The 19,804-nt window shown below is 38.4% G+C and overlaps 1 protein-coding gene across 1 annotated transcript in view; it reads right to left on the bottom strand.

Annotated features, from left to right (window-relative positions):
• MGAT5 (alpha-1,6-mannosylglycoprotein 6-beta-N-acetylglucosaminyltransferase) overlaps positions 1 to 19,804 on the bottom strand; it is a 378,389-nt gene that overhangs the window by 327,203 nt on the left and 31,382 nt on the right.

Here is a 19,804-nt window from a genome sequence, read left to right as displayed (position 1 = left end):
TAGCACAGACTGTTAATTGTTGCCATAGCAAATAAAGGCAGTGTGCATCAGAGATAGAGCTCTAGGAACACCTACTAGGTTTAAGGGCTGCCTGACACATATTGGCTGTGTGACTCTGGATAGTCAATTAAACTCTTAGTGCTCTAAAGAAATTTGATAGAGGAAGCTCCTCATCAAAGGGATTCCCTGCACCTGTAAAATCTTGGGTCTAGTCTCCATCCCTGTTATTCACTGTCTTGTGTCATGGTGTTAGTCTTGCCTCCCTAGTCGTTTCTGTTAATTCAAACAATGTACCAGAGACAGACCAAATATTCCTCAAATATTTAAATCACAGAAAGCTAGAGAGCACAACCTTAAATATCATCTATTCCAAGCACTAGAACTTCCTAACCATGAGGCAGCTCAGTGACACCATGCCGACATCGTGGAGAGCACTGATCTAGAAGTCAGAAGATCCAAGTTTGAATCTTGCCTTAGAGACCGTCAGTTCTCAAAATATGGTCCTTGGATGCTCCTTTCAGGGGGCCATCAAGATCAAAACTAACTAAAAACTGAGATATCATTTGCTTATTAAAATACTCTCTTTTCCAACTATATATTTACATGGGGCCAAATTCTCTTGATACACTTCAGCAAAAACAAACAAAATGGAACATAGAAGCAGATATGAGAATCTGGCTGTCTTCTATTAAGTCAGACATCAAAAAGATTTACAAAAGAGATACATAAAACAATGCCACTTTTCCAACTTTTTATTGTCTTGAAAAATATAATTACTTTTCATTAGAATGCTATTTTTGCTAATATATAATTGGTTTAGTATTATTTTTAATGGATTAGTATTTTGAAAAACTGAGAGTATTTTAACATTCTCAGTTTTAATTTCTAATATGGTAAATATAGATAAATGTAACCCACATATGCAAAAGTTTTTTGGGGTCCTCAATAACTTAAGAGTGTAAAGAGATCCTAAGACCAAAAAATTTATGCCTTAAACACATGCTGGTTATGTGATCCTGGGCAAGTCACCACTCTCAGCCTATTTTCTCATGTGTAAAAGAAGGAGGGTTGGACTCTAGCTCTAAATCTATGAGTCTTGGGCAAATTACTCAGTTTCCTCAACTGTAAAATGAAGATAATTCTATTTGTTCAACCTATGATTGCTCACATGGATCTTCTGATAAGCTATTATTATTACCTAGTTCAGTCCTCTCATCTAACCAATGCTTACTCAAAGTCATACATATGGCAGATGATACATGGCAGAGCTGATGCTTCTGTACTCAGATCTTATTGATTCCAATCTGTTTGCTAATTACACATTTTCTAAGAACCTGACCTAAACAGAGCAATGTGCCCATGACCATGTCACTTCTCTGAAAATTCTCTGAATTTTCTTAAAGGTAAGATGAGGATAATAATCGCACCTACCTCACAGGGTTGTTATAAAGATCAGATGAGATAGCATGTAAAACATTATAAATGTGAGCTGCTATTAGTATCATTATCACCATCACTACTAAATAATATAGGAGTAAAGGTATTTTTGATTCTGCATACTTCTTGGAAAGGTATGAATATTTTGGAAAAAACACTCTTCCTTCTCCAGTCTCTCCAAACTCTACCCAATTCAATACAGCTTACCTGGCTTATAGCATCAGTCTTCTTTCAACAAGACAAGAGTAGCAGGCTCAGTAAAGCAATCTTTCCATAGCTACTCAGCTATTGGAAAGTCACAAGATGAAAAAACAGATGAATACAATGGGCGTGGAGAAAAGGTCTGTGGTGGCTGATTCTTATGCCCTATTAACATTACATTTTTCTCTCTCACACAAGGGCAAAGCCCTTCTAAAGTCCAACAAGCCAAATAACCATCTACAGCCACCATGATACTCTGTCCCAAAAGTAATGTCTCTCATTTTACAATACAATAAAATGACTACTAAGAAGGCCTAAGAGTGGACTGTCTAGGTGGAGACTTTGGTGACTTCATTTTTGGAGGTCTAGATCAATGATTTTATTGACACAGGGAGCTGGTAGCATTAAAATTCCCACCATTGATGCCAATCAGCAACTAAATACTGTAACTAACAATTCATAACTGATAAAGAATTAAATAAACAGAACTACACAGCTAAAACAATATGAATAAAAAGAGAAAGAACCAAAAAAACTGCATTATGACCTCAGATAAGATTTAAGAAAATGTATATCATAGGAAACTATGACTGAAATGTTGCATACACAGTCAGACTCAATCCTTGTTGCTTTTGCTGAACTTTTTTTTTTTATTTTTAAATAGTTCACACAAGAGAAGGCTTGCTGGGGTTAGAAGCTGAAAAGGCTCCTATTTAGAAAGGACAGTGATATTAAAAGCAAAAGGCAGCAATTTAAAAAAACACATCTAATGTTGAGTTTTGCCTGACGGGGCATGGAATACCATATAATTAAGTCATTTACCCATGGTTACATAGCTAGGTGTCAGGGGCAGGATTTGAACTAATGGAGGTCTTACTAACTCCAAAGTTGTCCCCCTTTGCCTCTCTAGTGACATAAAGATTTTATTGTGCAAAGAAGTCTTTACATCTGATTTAAAAGTTAAGAGCAAAATTAAATAGAAGATTATATATCACAAATTTATAATTCATAATCTCATTTATAAAACACATTAAGGTTTATATAAGGGATTTTCCTCAGAACAATCCTGAAAGATAGGGAATGGAAACTATGCCCATTTTACAGATGAGAGAATTAAAAAGGTCAGAGAACAGATAGATATTACAATGATCATTATTTATCTTCAACAATAGCAACCAGCATCATACATACAAGCATAAAACTCAAAGAAAATATCTCCCACACATAAATATTAAATATTCACCAAAATTTTCCTTAAGATTAAAAAAAATACATCTACTACTTCCACTAGTATTGATGCTTCCTCAAAATTTGTTCCTTTGCTTCCACTTATTAAACTGCAATGCATCATAAACATTCTAACCATTACATTTCATTACCCATTACCCACTCTTTTCCAGTGACTTAACTATAAAATGGATAATTAAAAATCAGACAAGCCACTGCCTTGACCTCCTGATAACGGGGAACTCCATCACACAGAACAAATGACATTCAAAGAACTCAAAAATGATTCCTTAACCAAGAACTTAGAAGCCTACTTCTTGGATCAAGTAGCTAAGAAATACCTAACTGTCAAACTACCCTATGGGATGATATTGAGACAATTGTTTGGGGCCTTCTACTCCTCTGCCACATTACACAACTCTCTCCTCACTCTGTCCCTCATCATCTTTCTGGTTCTTTGCCTTTGGTTTGTCCCTGGATAACTCCACTATTCAGAACTAAAGAGGTCCCCAACCCTATTCTAGAAAGAGTTATATAACCTAAATGATTTGGGGGTATATTCATTGTTTCCGTACTAAGAAGTTTAGATCTATAAACAGAAATAACCTTGATTCTCCCCTTATCTAATGTTGCCATGTTAAAGAAGAAAATAGATGGTGAAGACATTGAGTTCTTGGGGATATGGCTACCTTATAGGTTTATCTTTCCTCCAGCCTTGGCATTCCTCTAATGACACTCATGACAAAGCCCTTCCTGCATAATTCCTCATTTAGCCAAGTCACACACATATCTGTGCCTTTCTATCCCATCAGGTTTCAGTTCTTTGAGGACTGTGAAGTACCATAACTCACAACCATAGATCATCACCCCAAAATACTAGTGTTTAAAATGATGGGTCTTTGTTCTTGGGAGAAATTTTCAGATTATAACTGAAATTACCATTTTTGTAACTCAACATTCAATTCCACATAAGTTTAATAAGGACCTACAATAGGCAGTAGCACATGCTAGGAACTGGGAGTCGAGTCAGGAGACAAAGGAGCATGGTGGCCTGAACACTTCATGAAATGGGTGATCTGGAGCAAGAACTCAAGGATCATCAGAGGAGAGGGAAAGGGGGTGCCTGGGGCTAGAGGCATCTCCAGGGTGAAAAGGCTGCAGGTAAGGAGGTGGAAAAGTCTAGTGAGTCAGGAGTGGAGCTGCGATTGCCTAGAATCTTTTCAAAAGGAGTTTACTATCTAAACTAATACAATGTGGGGAAGGGAAGGGAAGGGAAGGGCAGAGAGAGCTAGAAGACATATACACAAACAACTGATGGAATAAGTGAATGGTGAGGTCCAGAGAAAATGCCAGAATAATTATGAAAAGGGATAAAACACTTTCAGCTGTAGATTCCAGGAAGACTCCATGGAGAAGTTGACACCCAAGCTGGGCCTTGAAAGAGAAGGACTTCAAACAAATGGAGATTTGTAGGTGGGGGTGGTAAAAGAGTTCATTACAAGCCATAGCGGGTGAATCTCTAGTTTGTCTGGAACAAAAAGTACACAAGGAAAAAGTAGTTATGACAGAGGAGTAGAAAGACATCAGAGCCTAGATGTGAAGGAGATTTTCAAGGTCAAGAGAATATATCTTTTATTCAGTAGGCAATAGGGAGCCACTGAAAGTTTTCGAACAGAAGAGGAACACGAATCAAATCAGTATATTAGGAAGACTACCTAGGGCAACTAAATTAAGGGGAAGAGGGAAAGAGATGGAGAGAGAGGAAGGTGGGGAAGAGATAGATAGACAGGCATGGTCTAAGTGAGCTTGAAGTGAGGTACTTAGAGTGAGAATTAATTAAGGGGAAGTTACTGTGCTAGGCAGCAAGGAAACAAACAAACAAAAAACCCAAAATGAAAAAGTCTCTGCCTTCAAGAAACTTACCTTCTATGGGGGGGGGGGATGTACAAATATACCTTCCCTATCAACGCAAAAGTAACACTATGCTTTTTACTGCCGAGATTCAAAACCTAGGAGTCATCCTCTCTCTCTCTCATATATGTTGTGTAATGTATATATGTATATATGTATTCATACATACATATACAGAGAGAGAGATATGTGTATATGTCTGTGGGTGTGTCTCAAAAGCATTACCCCCCTGCTCACTAGTAAACTTCTCATTAACAGTCAGTAAACACAACAAATTTTAATAGCAAAGGCATTTAATAAGATGGCTACAAAACATTTTCCTCATAAACCTGGGGACACTCCCACAAATACACACAACATCCCTGGGGAAAATGGACTCAAAATTAAAACTTAAAGTATAATGGTAATGAGGTACATATATAGGACTTAGAGGAAGCAAAGGTAATTCACAACTTCTGATATTTTCTCTCTTCTTAGATCCTCACTGAGCTCTCTATGGCTTCAGTGTCTCTGCCCAGTGGGTTGTTCATTGGAGCTCTCAAGATATGTTCATCTCTCAAGTTCAACTCTAAATTACCAGAACTAGTTCTATCTTGGTTTAATAAGCAGCTCTCTTCTCTGCTGCCAGAATTCCTGTTCCTCAGATATACTTCCTTCCTTGAACGACTTGCTTTTCCTTATACCCAGTGCCTGTCTGCTCTCATGCTCAAACTCTCTCAGCAAACTTTCCAACAGCTGGATGGGGTGCTTTCTCCTATGTGAACCACTGCTAGATAGACAGCATGGCTGATGAGGAGGAAAGAAAGAAGGAAGGAAGGAGCAAGCATTTGTTAAGTACTCACCATGTGCTAGGAACCTGGTAAGGGCTTTACAAACATCATCTCATTTGATCAGTACAACAACCCTTCCAAGGTAGGTGCTATTATTCTCCCCATTTTACAGTTGAGGGAACTGAGTCAGAGGTTAAATGACTTGCCCAGGTTCATACACCTAGTAAGTGTTTGAGGCTACATTTGAACTCATGTCTTCCTACCTCCAGCCCCAGCACTTAATCCACTAAACCACCTAGCTGACTCAAGGCAAATATTCCCTCCTCTTCCCAGCAAGAGGCCTTGTCCACAAAGCACTTCTAAATCCAGCCCCCCTCCCCGTGCCCCGCCCCTGCAAAAAAAAATTGTTGAGTTGAACAGAGTTGTCAATTTCCAGGCCAGTAAATTTGTTGCTAGGTGTTATGATGTGTTTGTTTTGTTTTGTTTTTTCAAGGGTCAGAGAAAGTGACCCAGGGGTTCTGAGGGAGGAGAAAGATAAATTCTCTTCTTCCCCCCTCCCCAAGTCTTGATTCTCCTTACTTCTGGCAGGTTAAATCCCTAAAGTACCAGGGGTTTGGCTAATGTTCAGACAATCACTTGCTTCCTTTAACTTCATCAGAGAAATAAGTTCATACACCATAAAAAGTTCAGGAGGTGTTAACACTTTGCTAATACCTCTTACCTACTCTTTGCTTTCTAAGATGTTAAGTGAGGTAAGAAACTCCTTCATAATAGAAAATATGTAAAAATTAAGTATAGGGTAATCTGAGAAAGCAAAGTAGATGAGGTCTAGAAGCTGAGAAGTATAAGGAATTTGAGTGATAACAGAGAGGAAGAAGCTTCTATCTCAAATATTAAGCAGTGAGATAAAGGAAAGAGTTCTAAACATGGAAAAAGAGAACATGAATTCAAATCCAGCCTGACACATAAGGTCTGCCAAACAAATGAGTATATATTTTATCTAGACACAGAAGGAAACCATGGCAACCTTTTGTGCAGAGAGAAAACATTGTGAGACCTATGCTTTAGAATATTCCTTTGGAAGTTGTGTCACAGATGGAAAAGGAACAGATTTGAAAGATGTTAAAAAGAAATCAACAGAACTTGGCTACTATCATGAGAGATGAAAGAGAGGGAAGACCCAAAGATGACGCTGAGGCTTGCTACAAGCATGGGCAGGTGGAGTGTATGGTGATGCCATTAACAAATAGTGAGTTTGCAGGAGGGCAGGTGAACTTATTTGTCTGTGTCCGTCTAGTAATGGGTTCTTAAGACAGGTACACATGCCTGCAGAGAGATTTCAGTGAGTCTGTAAACTTTGACGAAAAAAAAAAAGCCATCTTTATTTTCAACAACCTTTGGTGTCTTTTGCAGGCCTATGCATTTTAGTTTATGTACTGTACTTAAAAACCCTTCTGAGAATGGGTCCATTGTCTTTATCAGACTGGCAAAGGCCCGTGACACACACAAAAAAAGTTAAGATAGAAAAAAGTCCCTGAAGGGTAGAAAGGACTATTTCATTTTTGTATCAACAGCACTTTGCACATAATAGATGCTTAATAAGTGCTTGTTGATTTTTTTAACTAGGTCATAAGCTCTTTGAAGACAGAGAAATAGCATCTAACATTGTGCTTCTGTCGTGACCTCCAGAGAACCAGCACAATGACTTCCTCATAGAAAGCATTCATGGGTCTTATCTCTTCAACCAGTGGGGGAAGGGGTGGGGGGAGATTTCAACATCCAGGAGTCAGATATTTTTTACCTTCAAGCTTTCCTTTCCTACCCAAATAGTATGCAAACAATCTTTCTGAGGGCAATGATTGGTTGTCCTTCCCATTTTTTGTCTCTGTATCACCAGCAGTGCTTTGCACATAATCGTCACAGTATTTGTTAAATTGAGGCTAGAATACAGTCTCCTTCCTCTCCTCACAAAACATGTTGTCCTGACTCTTATTTGATATTTCTGACCTTCCCTTGTGGTTCCTTTAACCAAAGCTTGTAGTACCAAGCCCTCCTGGCTCACCCTAGTCTAAGTTACACAAAAATGTCTATGTTACACAACATTTTGCCATGAATTGCAAGCTGTACTGTACAGAAGTCTGCATTGTTTAGTCTCTTCTTTTAGGTTTCTATTCACAATTCTTCCCAGTGATGGGCTGGTCCCCTCCTCCAGGATCTACCCTCTGAAGATTAAAACAATCCAATGCACCCTAAGCACTTCTGGAATTCGCTAGCTCCCCTCTTGATGTGCATTTAAGACCTTCGGAGTTTGCCATCAGCTCCACAGCTGAACCGTCCTATACGTGTTTTCTCCCCAAATTAAAGCATGAGATCCCTGAAAGGATAGTTTTCTCTTTCCATTGACATCCCCAGTGTTTAGCATAGTATATAGTACATGATAAAGCCTTAATAAATGTTTTTTTTTCCATTCATTCTGTGCTCAGCATGATGTTCCTTCCACACATTGTACCTGTATAGTCATGCAACATTCCATCAAGTGCTACAAATATGTGCACATGCACACATATGTGTATGTATGTATATGTATATATATATATATATATATAAAATAATAAGCACACATGTGTATGTCATATCTCTGATGTTACAGCACTGCCAGAACCATGAAAAAATAGAATTAGGTAAATACATACAATTCTTTGACCTAACCTCTCCCCATCTGATACCTAAATCTAACTTTCCCAATCCCACCACATTGTTTCATCTTAGAGAGTAAAGAATAGGAAGAGATATTAGCAAAGTGTTAACAACTCCTGAACTCTTTATCTCATTGTGACATTATTTCAAACTTAAAGCCACTCCACATGTGGACAGTAAAAGTCAGGAAGTTTCTGCTCTCTGCGATTTAAGGAAAAAGGTATTTTAGGAGGCATAGTCATCCTTTGGGGGTATTTCCAAAGGAACACATGATGTACTTCCTCTTTTAAGAGGAGAGGTGTTTCTGCACCTTCTGAGTAAGCTGGTAACAACCCCTTTGCACCTTTGGGGTTCTTTACACCCTAAGGTTTCACACTCTAAGGTTACACTCCTCTACCTTTTTATATTTACTTTTACAGCAGAAAGGATTTTGTGTAGAACCAGTCATGCTCTAACCTCCTTTTAATGGCTGGCTGGGGTTAGGGTGCTATATAATAATAGCCTGTGGCCCTGAAACAAAACTTTTATAACTCCCTCCTGGAGACTGAGCCCATGAGTTTGGCTTCATTAGTTCTTACCAGCCTGGAAGAAGGAGAAGTTTTGATGTTCTAAGATTACTAATACATTCAGAAATACTATCTCTGCAAAAGAAAAATAATTCTTTTTGATTGATACCTCTCAGCTGAGCTATTGTGTGGAAGGAAGCCTCAAAAAATACAATTATATGATTAATAAAAAGTGGCATTCTTCAAATACTCCTACTAAACTACCTATTAAAACACAAATGCTATTTGCAGTATTTTGTGTAAAAACATCCTCTAGTAACAACCATTCCTACTGAAAACTATTTTCTTCTCTGATGGATATGCATTAATACCCAGCTCTTTATTTTTTTTTCCAATTAAGTCATTACATAGAAATCTCACAAATCTTCAAAGAAACTGCAAAGTCTAGAATGGTTTTTCCTTTTCCTTTCAAAACAGCCAGTCCCCTACAAATGGCTTTATAAAACATAAAATAAGATTACAAAGCTAAAACCCAATCTAGTTTTCTGAAAACTGTGGGACAGACTGATATGGTCACTACAGCCTGAGCATTTGGGAGGTGATACTAGCGCTTGAAGGTTCCTTCTCTAATTTTAAACAGCACTCTTGTCATTTTACTCCCTCCAAAGGGGAGGTATGTACGCCATGAAACACTAAATGATTTCACTTGCAGAGAGACAAGGGAGGAGCTGCTGCTCTACCCTGAAAGAAACAGAGAGCTAAGTCCATTTCTTGATCCATATCAACCTTACATATTCCACCCAAAGTGGAAGCAAATAAATAAAATATTAAATAAAAAGCAAAACATATCAAAAACATACCCTTAGAAAATGCCCTATATAACAATCAAGGCTAGGTGGCCCAGTGCATAGAATACTAAGCCTGGAGCCAGGAAGACAGTTCAAATCCTGCCTCAAACACTTTCTAGCTGTGTGATCTTGGACAAGTCACTTAACCCCTGACTGCCCTAATTTTTTTCAACTGTAAAATGGGGACAATAATGGCTTTTATCTCCCAGGACTGTTGTAAGGATCAAATGAGATAATATTTGTAAATTGCTTAGCCTGGTGCCTGACACATGGTAGGTAGGTACTTAATGTTGGTTCCCTTCCATTTCCCCCTTCAAGGCCAAACCCCCCAAAAGTACCAACCACACTAATAAAACAGGACATAACATATCATCCATACATAATTCAGTGAACATTTATAAGACCATCTGTTCTTTACAAGAGTCTATGGAGGGCATAAAGATGAATAAAGACATGGTCCCTACTCTCAAGAAGCATATAGTATACTATAAATGAGGGCAGCTAGGTGGTGCAGTAAAGAGAGAGCTGGGTCTAGAGTCAGGAAGACCTGAGTTCAAGTCCACCCTCAGACTCTTACTAGCTGTGTGATCTTAAGAAAGCCACTTAACATCTGTCTGCCTCAGTTTCCTCAACTGGAAAATGGGGATAATAATAGCACCTATCTTGCGAAGTTGTAGTGAGGATCAAATGAAAGCAGTAGGTATCATATAAATGACAGCTATTATTAGTATTAGTAAGACCTTTACAAACAAACTTTAAAAATTAGAACATAACTACAGAGTAGAACAAATAATATATTATGAGATCCTATGAGGGGAGTGGTTTTAGGAAGGAAAGCAAACGACTGTTCTGGGAAACAGACCTCAGTTCAACTCTCAGCTTAGATACTTACTAGTTGCTTGGCTCTAGGCAAGTCATTTAATCAATTTTTGCCTCAAGTTCCTCATCTGTAAAATGGAGAAAATTAATAGTTCACCACCTCAAATGACTGTTATATAAACAGAGTGTTTTTAAACACTCAAGCACTACAGAGAGGTAACCTACTACTAAACGAAGAAGCATATCCTCATCATTCATGCATAGATTCACTTCCTTTATGTATGCTTTCCAATACCTATACCACCTATTTTAGGTAACAAGGACCATGTCTGCCTTAACATGTGAAATCCATCATTCATTCCTTCTTCCTTTTCTTTGTTACTCCAACATTCCAATGAAACTTCAGATCCCAACCAATTAAACAGTGTCCACTCTGCCATTCTGCAGGTCAATTATCCACATCCTTCCCTAAGGTTGTCAGATGGGGCAAAGGGGAGGTCTTTACTGCTACTGACATCATGTCTGACTATCTGTCTGTTAGCTCTCATTTTTGCTACATGTACAGGCACATCTTTTTTGGAGTACACATTTCTTTGGCGCCATCCCTCATCCCATTCCTCTTATGATTTCTTTTTTATATGATGTGGCAGAAAGAGTGCTCAAAGGAATCACAGAGTACCCAGATTCAAATCCTACCTCTGACATTCAGCACTGTATGAGCTTGGGTAAGGCACTCTCTAGGTTCAGTTAATTGTAAAATGAAGGGGTCTGTCCCCCACACCCAGAATCCTCTCCCTCTTCATCTCCACTTCCTGCATTACCTGGCTTCCTTCAAGTCTCAGATAACATCCCAGTCTATAGGAAGCCTTTCCAGATATCACTTAAGTTCTAGCTTCTCTAAATTGATCATCTCCAATTTATTCTGTCTATTGCTTGTTTGCATGTTGTCTCCCCCTATTAGACCATGAGCCTCTTGAGAGCTGGGATTGTCTTCTGTCTTTGTTTGTATCCCCAGCATTTAGAACAGTACCTGGCACACAGTAGGAGCAGTTGGCCCTGAAGGTCCCCTCCATTCCTCAATCTATGCCACTCTCATTGCATCCTGCTGAAGCATCCCTGCTGCTCTTTGGGTAATCCTAGCCTTTGGTTCTTCGGAGATAGTACAGTTCCAAGACTCAGTCATGTATCATTGGATGAACACTGGCTTTAAACAGATAGGCTTTAATTTGGGGCAGAAGCCTACAAATCTTTTCTTGTTATAAGGATGAAAATAATAATAGCAATAGTTTATGTTTGTCTAGCATCTTAAGGTTTATATCTTTCATATCAACCCTATTAAGTCAGAAATACAAGTATTATTGTCCACATTTTACAGTTAAGGAGATGACACGAGTTTAAGTCACTTAGCTGTGGTCACTCACTCATTGGTCTCTTGACTTTAAGTTTAAGCTGTTCTTCTAGCAGTTGCCTTCATATCTGAAACATGCCTTCTTTCATATACAGAGTTGATACTGCAGGCTCAGCAACTTGGGAATAGGTGATAATTTGCACTTTGACATTAAAAATTTACTTAGCCCCTACATTTGACTACTGTAATGGTTACATAAACACATCCCACTCTGTAATTATTAAACAGATTCTTTATAGTACATATATATTTTAGGAAACTCCTCTATTGGCAATTGATTAATATCTGGGAATTCAACTGGGAATCCATAGCCCTGAGTTCTAGAGCTGGGCTCTGCCACAGAATAAACTTGGGCAAGTCACTTCATCTGTCTAGCCTCAGTTTCTTTACCTGTAAAATGAAGGGGTTGAACAAGGTGATTCTCAAGCTCATCTCAGCTTTGACATTGTAAGATTACAACAAATAAAAAGATTTGTGGCATCCAAAAGATTTTGATAAGTTTCCTGCCCTCAAAGTAATCAAGGTGGGGAGAAAAGAAAGCAAAGATACCCATGAACATAACCCCACAAAATAGTATATGATAAATGCCAACTGACTAACAGATGACAAGCTCTATATAAGTTCAAACAGGGGGGCAGGTAGGTTGCACAGTGGATAGAGCACTGGCGCTGGAGTCAGGAGGACCCAAGTTCAAATCTGGCCTCAGACGAAATGCTTGACACGTACTAGCTGTGTGACCCTGGGCAAGTCACTTAACCCCAATTGCCTAAAAAAGAAATAGTTCAAAAAGGGATACAGGAAGACTTCCCATAAGAGATGGGAAGAGATTCTAGCAAAGTCTCTCAACCAGAAACTGTAGGGGAGAGGAAAAAAGATAAATAAATGCTGAACTTGGAATCAAAGGCTTTTGGACATGCCACGTATAAGATACCATGTAAGTAACTTAACCTTGGAATCATAGTTGAGGGTCACCCAAATGACAGGCTGCAGCAGGCCATAATACATTACCAATGTAGAATTACATGGATTATTAGGGGGGAGGGATAAGGGTGCTCATTGGGCAGCTTCTGGCTTCATGGTTATCTCATACTAAGAGATCTAAAAGAAGCAAACCTGTTCCCTGTGCCCATATGCCCCCAACACACACACACTATGTGAACAACATATAGAAGGAAAATAGACAGGCTGAGTTGAATAGAAGAAGAAAGCATGGACTGATTGGCAGCGATCTTCATAAAAAGGGGATGTATCCACATAGACAGATCTTGTATCAAACCATTAGATGGCCTATCTCATAAGGTTTTTGTGAGTGACATGCTTTCTAAACCTTAAAGCATTTTGTGAACGTGATCTTTTTTATAAGACCCAGAGGAAGGATGGGGTGAGGCATGTTTAAGGGGCAGTGAATAAACCTGTTTTCCATAGAAGAAGAGTGATTAGGCTACAAAGATAGGTTAAAGTCAAGAGTGCTAAAGTCCTTGGATATCAGTTGAAGGAGTTTGGACATTTACATTCTCTTGCCAAATGTTTCTCATGACCAGGACCAATAGCTCTAAAATTATATGACACAGCTGAATGGAGTTTAAAGGGCATATCACTATCAAAACTCAAACTGTGTCCTCATTAACATCATACAGTTACCCATCACACCAATACCAAAATGGACCATCAAAAGTAATAGCTGTGAATATCAGACCCCAAACCAGTAATCAGAGCCTCGGACATTATTGATGTTCAGTTCAGAGACTACCAAAGAAAACAGGAACAAGGTTACAACCACAGGCCTTAATCTGTAACTTGAGATCATGCTCAGAGGCAACCAGATGGCCCAGTGCATAAAGCACTGGGCCTGGAGTCAGGAAGACCTTAGTTCAAATCCAGCCTCAGACATTACTGGATATATAACTCTGGGCAACTCATTTAACCTGTCTGTCTCAGTTCCCTCAAAAGTAAAATGGGGATCATAATAGCACCAACCTCCCGTAGTTGTTGTGATGATCAAATGAGGTCATATTTGTAAATATCTTTGAATAGAGCCTGGTACAGAGCAGGCACTTAATAAATGGTTCTTTCTTTCTTTCTTCCCTCCCTTCCTCCTCCTCACCTTAGTGCTTCTGTACCTCTCTTTGTCCCTTCTTTCCTTCCAGTGCCTAGCACCATGCCTTGCACAAGTAGGTATTTAATAAAATGTTGAATTGAACCTCTTAATATCAGATGCCATTATATATAAAGGAAACAAATGGGAAGGGGAGATTCTACATACATATCGGGATTCTTTGCCTTGTTATTAAAAACCAACCAACAAATATTTACAGTCGTTAACACTGTGCTAAGTACCAGGGGAGGTTGGGACAAAGAAGTAATATAAGATAGGGCTACCTGTTGTCAAAAGTTTTGGATATTGTTGGGGGGGAAAGACTTGCTCAAGTTACAAGGATTCCTTAATTGTCACAGCTCAGATTTAAAAGAACCTCATCTTTGGGGTCTTGGAGGTACAGTCATACCAGGAACACTAAGGTGCAAATAAAAGACTCTACCACTCAACTACCAGCCTGGAGCCACAGGGAGCTTATAACTTTCTTTGAACTCTTGAAGCAGAAAAAGAGGGACAACTAGGAAGGTTTTATATGGAAATGAAAGAGAGGGGGAAAAAGCCTCCAGAGGTTCTCCCATCAGTCACAGCCCCAAATATAGCTTTAGTCAGTCTCAATAATCCTTGCTCAGGAAACTTAAGACACCAGTCAAAATTAAGTCCTTTAAAAACCAAAGCCAAAAGCACAACAACCTCTTCTCCCAAACAGTAAAGAATAACTACACAATGAAAAGAGCTAAGGGAACATAATTCACCTCCATTCCTACCACATCCATCTGTATGACCTTCAGCAAGGCCCTCTCTTGGCTTCACTTTCCTCATCTATAAAAGGAGGGTTGTTGGACTAGATATTTCTATGGTCTCTTCCAGCTCTGAAACAGTAACGCTGTGATTTTTACATTCCTGCTTCCAAAGTTTTCTACCTGAAGTGGGGTAAGATAACTATACCAGAAGTCCTTCTCACAAAATGTTTAACAAACTAATACTATAGTAACAATCTAGTAAACAATCTCTAAACTAAACATTCAACACCAGATTGTCCCAGAGGCAGATGGATTTTTAGTTTATTTCCCGGTTTGCAGACTATTTTTGGCATTTGACAATCTTTCCCAGGAGACTTAACTAAGGGAACAGCTACTGTGGCTATGATTATATTACCATATTTTTTTTTCTACTAGCATGACCTCTGACTTAGAAATTTATGTTTAAAGGTCTCTTTCTAGATAAATTGTATTATGTGGAATAATGTGGTCTTTCAATCAATCAATAAACATTTATTAAGCACTTACTATATGCCGGGAACTGAACTAAACCCTGAATAACCAAGGGATAACCAAGCTACGGATGCCCTTCTTAAATCACCAAGGCAGTCCCTGGGATTAGCCCAATCAAATATATGCCTTGGAGGACCTATCGTTGTTTTGTTTTGTTTTCTGTTGTTGGGGTGGGGGGCAGAGTCCTGTAGCTGCACTGAATGGTGATTAGGCAAGGTGTCAGGGGTTGAGTAACTTGAATTTTAATCCTAAAAATAAGATCCAGGGACACAGAGGAATTAGACTTTACCAGATGTTGACTATGATCTCAATGTACTCCAAGGAAGACCTAGATCCAAATCCTGGCTCTAGCAGCTGAGTGACTTTGGACAAGTAGCTTAACACTTCTGACCCTCATTTTTTTCAACTATAAAATGGTCTTGAAATCTAGATGATCTCCATGGTCACTTCAGGTTCTAAATCCTACCTACCCCTATGAATCTTGGAACTTTGATCTTACTGGAACTCTGAGGTTCTGTGAACAGATAAAAATGTTATTATTGTAGGAGGGATTGTGAAAAGACAGAAATACTAAATACAGTGATAGAGAAGGGAATTGGTCCGACCACTTGCGAAAGCAATTTGGAATGATGTAAATAAATTGGCCAAAATGTCCATTACCTTTGACCCAAAGATTCCACTGTTAGGCACATAAAAGAAAGGTCTCATATACTTTCTATACCAAAATACTTATACCAGCACTGGCTATACAAAGAACTGGAAACAAAATAGATACTCATCAATTGTGGAATGAATAAATAGGTTTAGGAACATGAATGTAATGGAATTCTTACTGTGTTGTGATAAACAATGGATGTGATGAATACTATGAAATGAACAGAAAAGCATAGGAAGAAGTATATAAACTGATGTAATGTTAAGTAAGCAAAAATCAGGAAATCAACATACCTGCAATAACTCTTCTGATTGGAGGATGGGCCCATAAATTCCAAACCTCCATTGAAGAAAGGAGCCCAGCTCAAACACCTCCTCATTTCTCACCTGACTGCACCATTTTGGGACTTCTCTGATTGAATGACTTCTCCACCCGTGCAGGGCAGAGTACCTTCTGTGCTTTTCAGCTTCCTTTTATATGTTGATTTCCCCTATTACATTATAAGTTCCTTGAGGAAAGGGACTTTCTTTTTTTCTTATTTTTATTCCCAGCACTTCACACTTCACCTATCACATAGTAGGCACTTAATAAATGTTTACTGCTTGATTATGTGTATTGATTGGTAACAGTGTAAATGTAAAGAACAAAGAAACAATCAAAACTGAATGCCCTGAAAATATAATGGACCAAGCTTGGCCCCAAAGAAGAGATGTAAGATGGTACCCCACTCCCTTCCAGAGGGTGGGAGAATAGGATTCTGAGTGTGGAACTCTCCATGTCATGTCAGACTTGGTTGATAAATTGGTCAGTTTTTCTAAATTTTTTTTTTAAACTTGTGTTTATCCTTTCTTAAAAGAGTAAAAGGGATGACTCTTGGAAATGTAAATGATGTGAAAATAAAAATAACATTTCTTTTTGGTGAGGCAATTGGGGTTAAGTGACTTGCCCAGAGTCACACAGCTAGTGAGTACTATGTGTCTGAGACTGTATTTGAACTCGTATCCTCCTAGACTCCAGGGCCGGTGCTCTATCCACTGTGCCACCTAGCTGCCTCCCAAAATACTTTTAAGATAATGAGAACAGGGGCAGCTAGGTGGCGCAGTGGATAGAGCACCGGCCCTGGAGTCCAGGAGGATCCGAGTTCAAATACAGTCTCAGACACATAACACTCACTAGTTGTGTGACCCTGTGTAGGTCACTTAACCCCGCTGCCTAACTAAAAAATTAAAAATTAAAAAAAAAAAGATAATGAGAACATTACTATTAGTGGCAGATGTGAGGCTGCCATAACACAATAGAAGGAGAGGATATATCACGAAATAGTATCTGATACATCAGACCAACAGAGGCTAACAGAAATACATGCAATCCTCTTGATGACTTTCTATACATCTGCTTCTCATTTTATACAATAGCTGTGTTCTTAAGAGGACGTATATCAACTGAATTTTAGTACTTTGAAATATGGTTACTGTCCCTAACGGGCATGGTCCCTAACATCATAGTACCAGACGTGCCCAAAGTGAAGGTAAAAATGGCACAAAAGAAAACAAATATGGGAAAAGATGAATTATATATAGAGGAATTCTGTGTTGGAGTCAGTAAAATTTTGAAGGCACTGAGAGACCAAACTGAAAAAGGGAAATATACCTTTAGTATAAGACTAAAAAAAAAATAGTATAAAACAGGCCCTTTGGGATGGGCCAAAGGACTTTCTTTACATACAAAGAATGTTCTCCTCTACATTTTTTGCAGGCTGCTGGAAATCCTTTGGTTTTCCACAAGTGGCAGGGGCTATTAGTTGTGTTGGCCTGGTATAAAACCTTCGACTATTGATATAAAAAAAAAGTGACAAGAACTACCAACCCATACACCTACTCTTAAATATTTATACAAAATCTTATACAAATATGCCATATACATATATACCTTATACACATGTGGACTCAGATACAATAAAATACAAAGAAACATAGATAATATTATTATGTGGTTTTCAAAGTCAATGTGTGACTGGTACAGCCTAGTGCTCCTGTTTCTATTTCAGTTTTACATCCCTGTTCCACATTTTTCAGTTAATTGCTAGACATAAAAGAATATTCCTCATTGCCTTTTAGGGAGTGGAAGAATAAGATTCTGAGTGTAGAACTCTGCATCTAATGTCAGACTTGGTCTATACAGAATCTTACTGTGAATTATCTATATACACTAATCAAGGTCATCCTTGATTGGGGGATTATCAGGGAAGAAACAGACTTTCATAAGGAATATTCAACAAGACACTAAATATTTTACATCTAGCAATTAACTGAAAGATGTAGAACAGCTACATCAAACTCAATTGGAAACAGGAGCCACTAAGTCATACCAGTCACACATTGACTTTGAAAGCCACATAATAATATTATCTATGTTTTGTTGTATTTTTACTTATTTTATTAAATATTTCTTCATTACATTTTAATCTGGTTCTGGCTGCCCTCAACAGTGTTGTGGGACAAATGTAGTCCACAGGCCACATGTCTGACACCTTCGAAGTAGAGGATATATGAAAGCATCATGCTTACTGCTTATTATGAGAAAAACATTTGATTTGGTAGAAGAAAATTCAGGCTTATAGGCTCTTTCATTGTAAGGTGTTTCCCATCTATATATCGTGTCCCACCCATGCAGCAAGCTTATTTAGGATTACTTGAAAGATATAACAACAGAAATAACACTGTCAAATGGCCCTTTGAAAATAAAATAGGGCTAGACATAAAACAAAAAGATTCCATCCTCCAAAGGTATTCACCACTGGGATGGACAAGATACACCCCCAAGTCTAAGTCTAGGATGAATTCCCTCTGGATGGTGAGGTCTTCCATCCAATCCAGTTTGCACAATTTATTGGGCCAATCACATCAAGCCATTGCAGATCTTCTTGGAAGACATTTGCAGTTGTTCGAAAGAATTTGGCCTGTCCATCTACACAGCAAAGAACAAGTGGGTAAAAAATGTTTATTACCCAAATTTCAATGAGCATTTGGATGGACACCACATAAAGTTGTCCAACAGTATGTATATATAGGACAAATAGTACAGATGGTCAATGAGTTAGGCTTAGAATTGAAGAGGAGGAAGAAATCAGGTCAGATTGTTTTCCGGGAATTGCAAAACTCTTTTGCTGGCCCCATCTTTCTAATGAAAGCAAAAGTCCATCTTCGTATACACACACACACACACACATATACACATATATACATATATATATATATACACATATATTTTTATATATATATATATATATATACACATATATTTATATATATATATATATATATATATATATATATATATACATATATACATATACAAGAGGAATTCCAAAAAAGAATAAAAATAAAAGACATGAAAGGGAGAGGAATAAGTATTTATTAAGCACCTACTATGTTACAGGTCCTATGCTAAGATCTTTACAAATATTATCTCATTTGATCCTCACAACAACCCTGCGAGGTAGGGTTTTTATTCCCATTTCACAGCTGAGGCAAACAGAATCAAGTTATTTGCATAGGATCTCACAGCTAGTAAGTCCCCAAAGCCACATCTGAACCTGGTCTTCCTGACATCCAACCTAGCAAAAAAACAAAACAAAACAAAACAAAAAAATGCATGATGAGGGCCAGGACCCTTTAAGACCTAAGAAAGAGGCCTCTTCCACACAGAGGACAACAGCTAGCCCACAAGACCCACAGCAAGATATTCCAAAGGGCACTGTGGAACTGGAAGTGACATTAAGAGATCACATAATCCAGGTGTGCTGTCTTGCCCTATATTTTGTTTTGCCTGAGGTTGTTACTCAGATTTCTGCTTCCTAACCATGCTTGTTCCAGTTGTGAGAATATAGGTGATCTCACAACTGCAACCCTGTCTAGCCTCAGTATCTTTCCCTCAAACCTATTCTTCTGACTATACCT

Source organism: Phascolarctos cinereus, unplaced genomic scaffold, assembly GCF_003287225.1.
Source record: "Phascolarctos cinereus isolate Bilbo 61053 unplaced genomic scaffold, phaCin_HiC Scaffold_726;HRSCAF=1367, whole genome shotgun sequence".
Classification (NCBI taxonomy): domain Eukaryota; kingdom Metazoa; phylum Chordata; class Mammalia; order Diprotodontia; family Phascolarctidae; genus Phascolarctos; species Phascolarctos cinereus.
The sequence above is the reverse complement of the archived record's forward strand: the minus strand, read 5'-3'. Positions and strand labels throughout refer to the sequence as shown.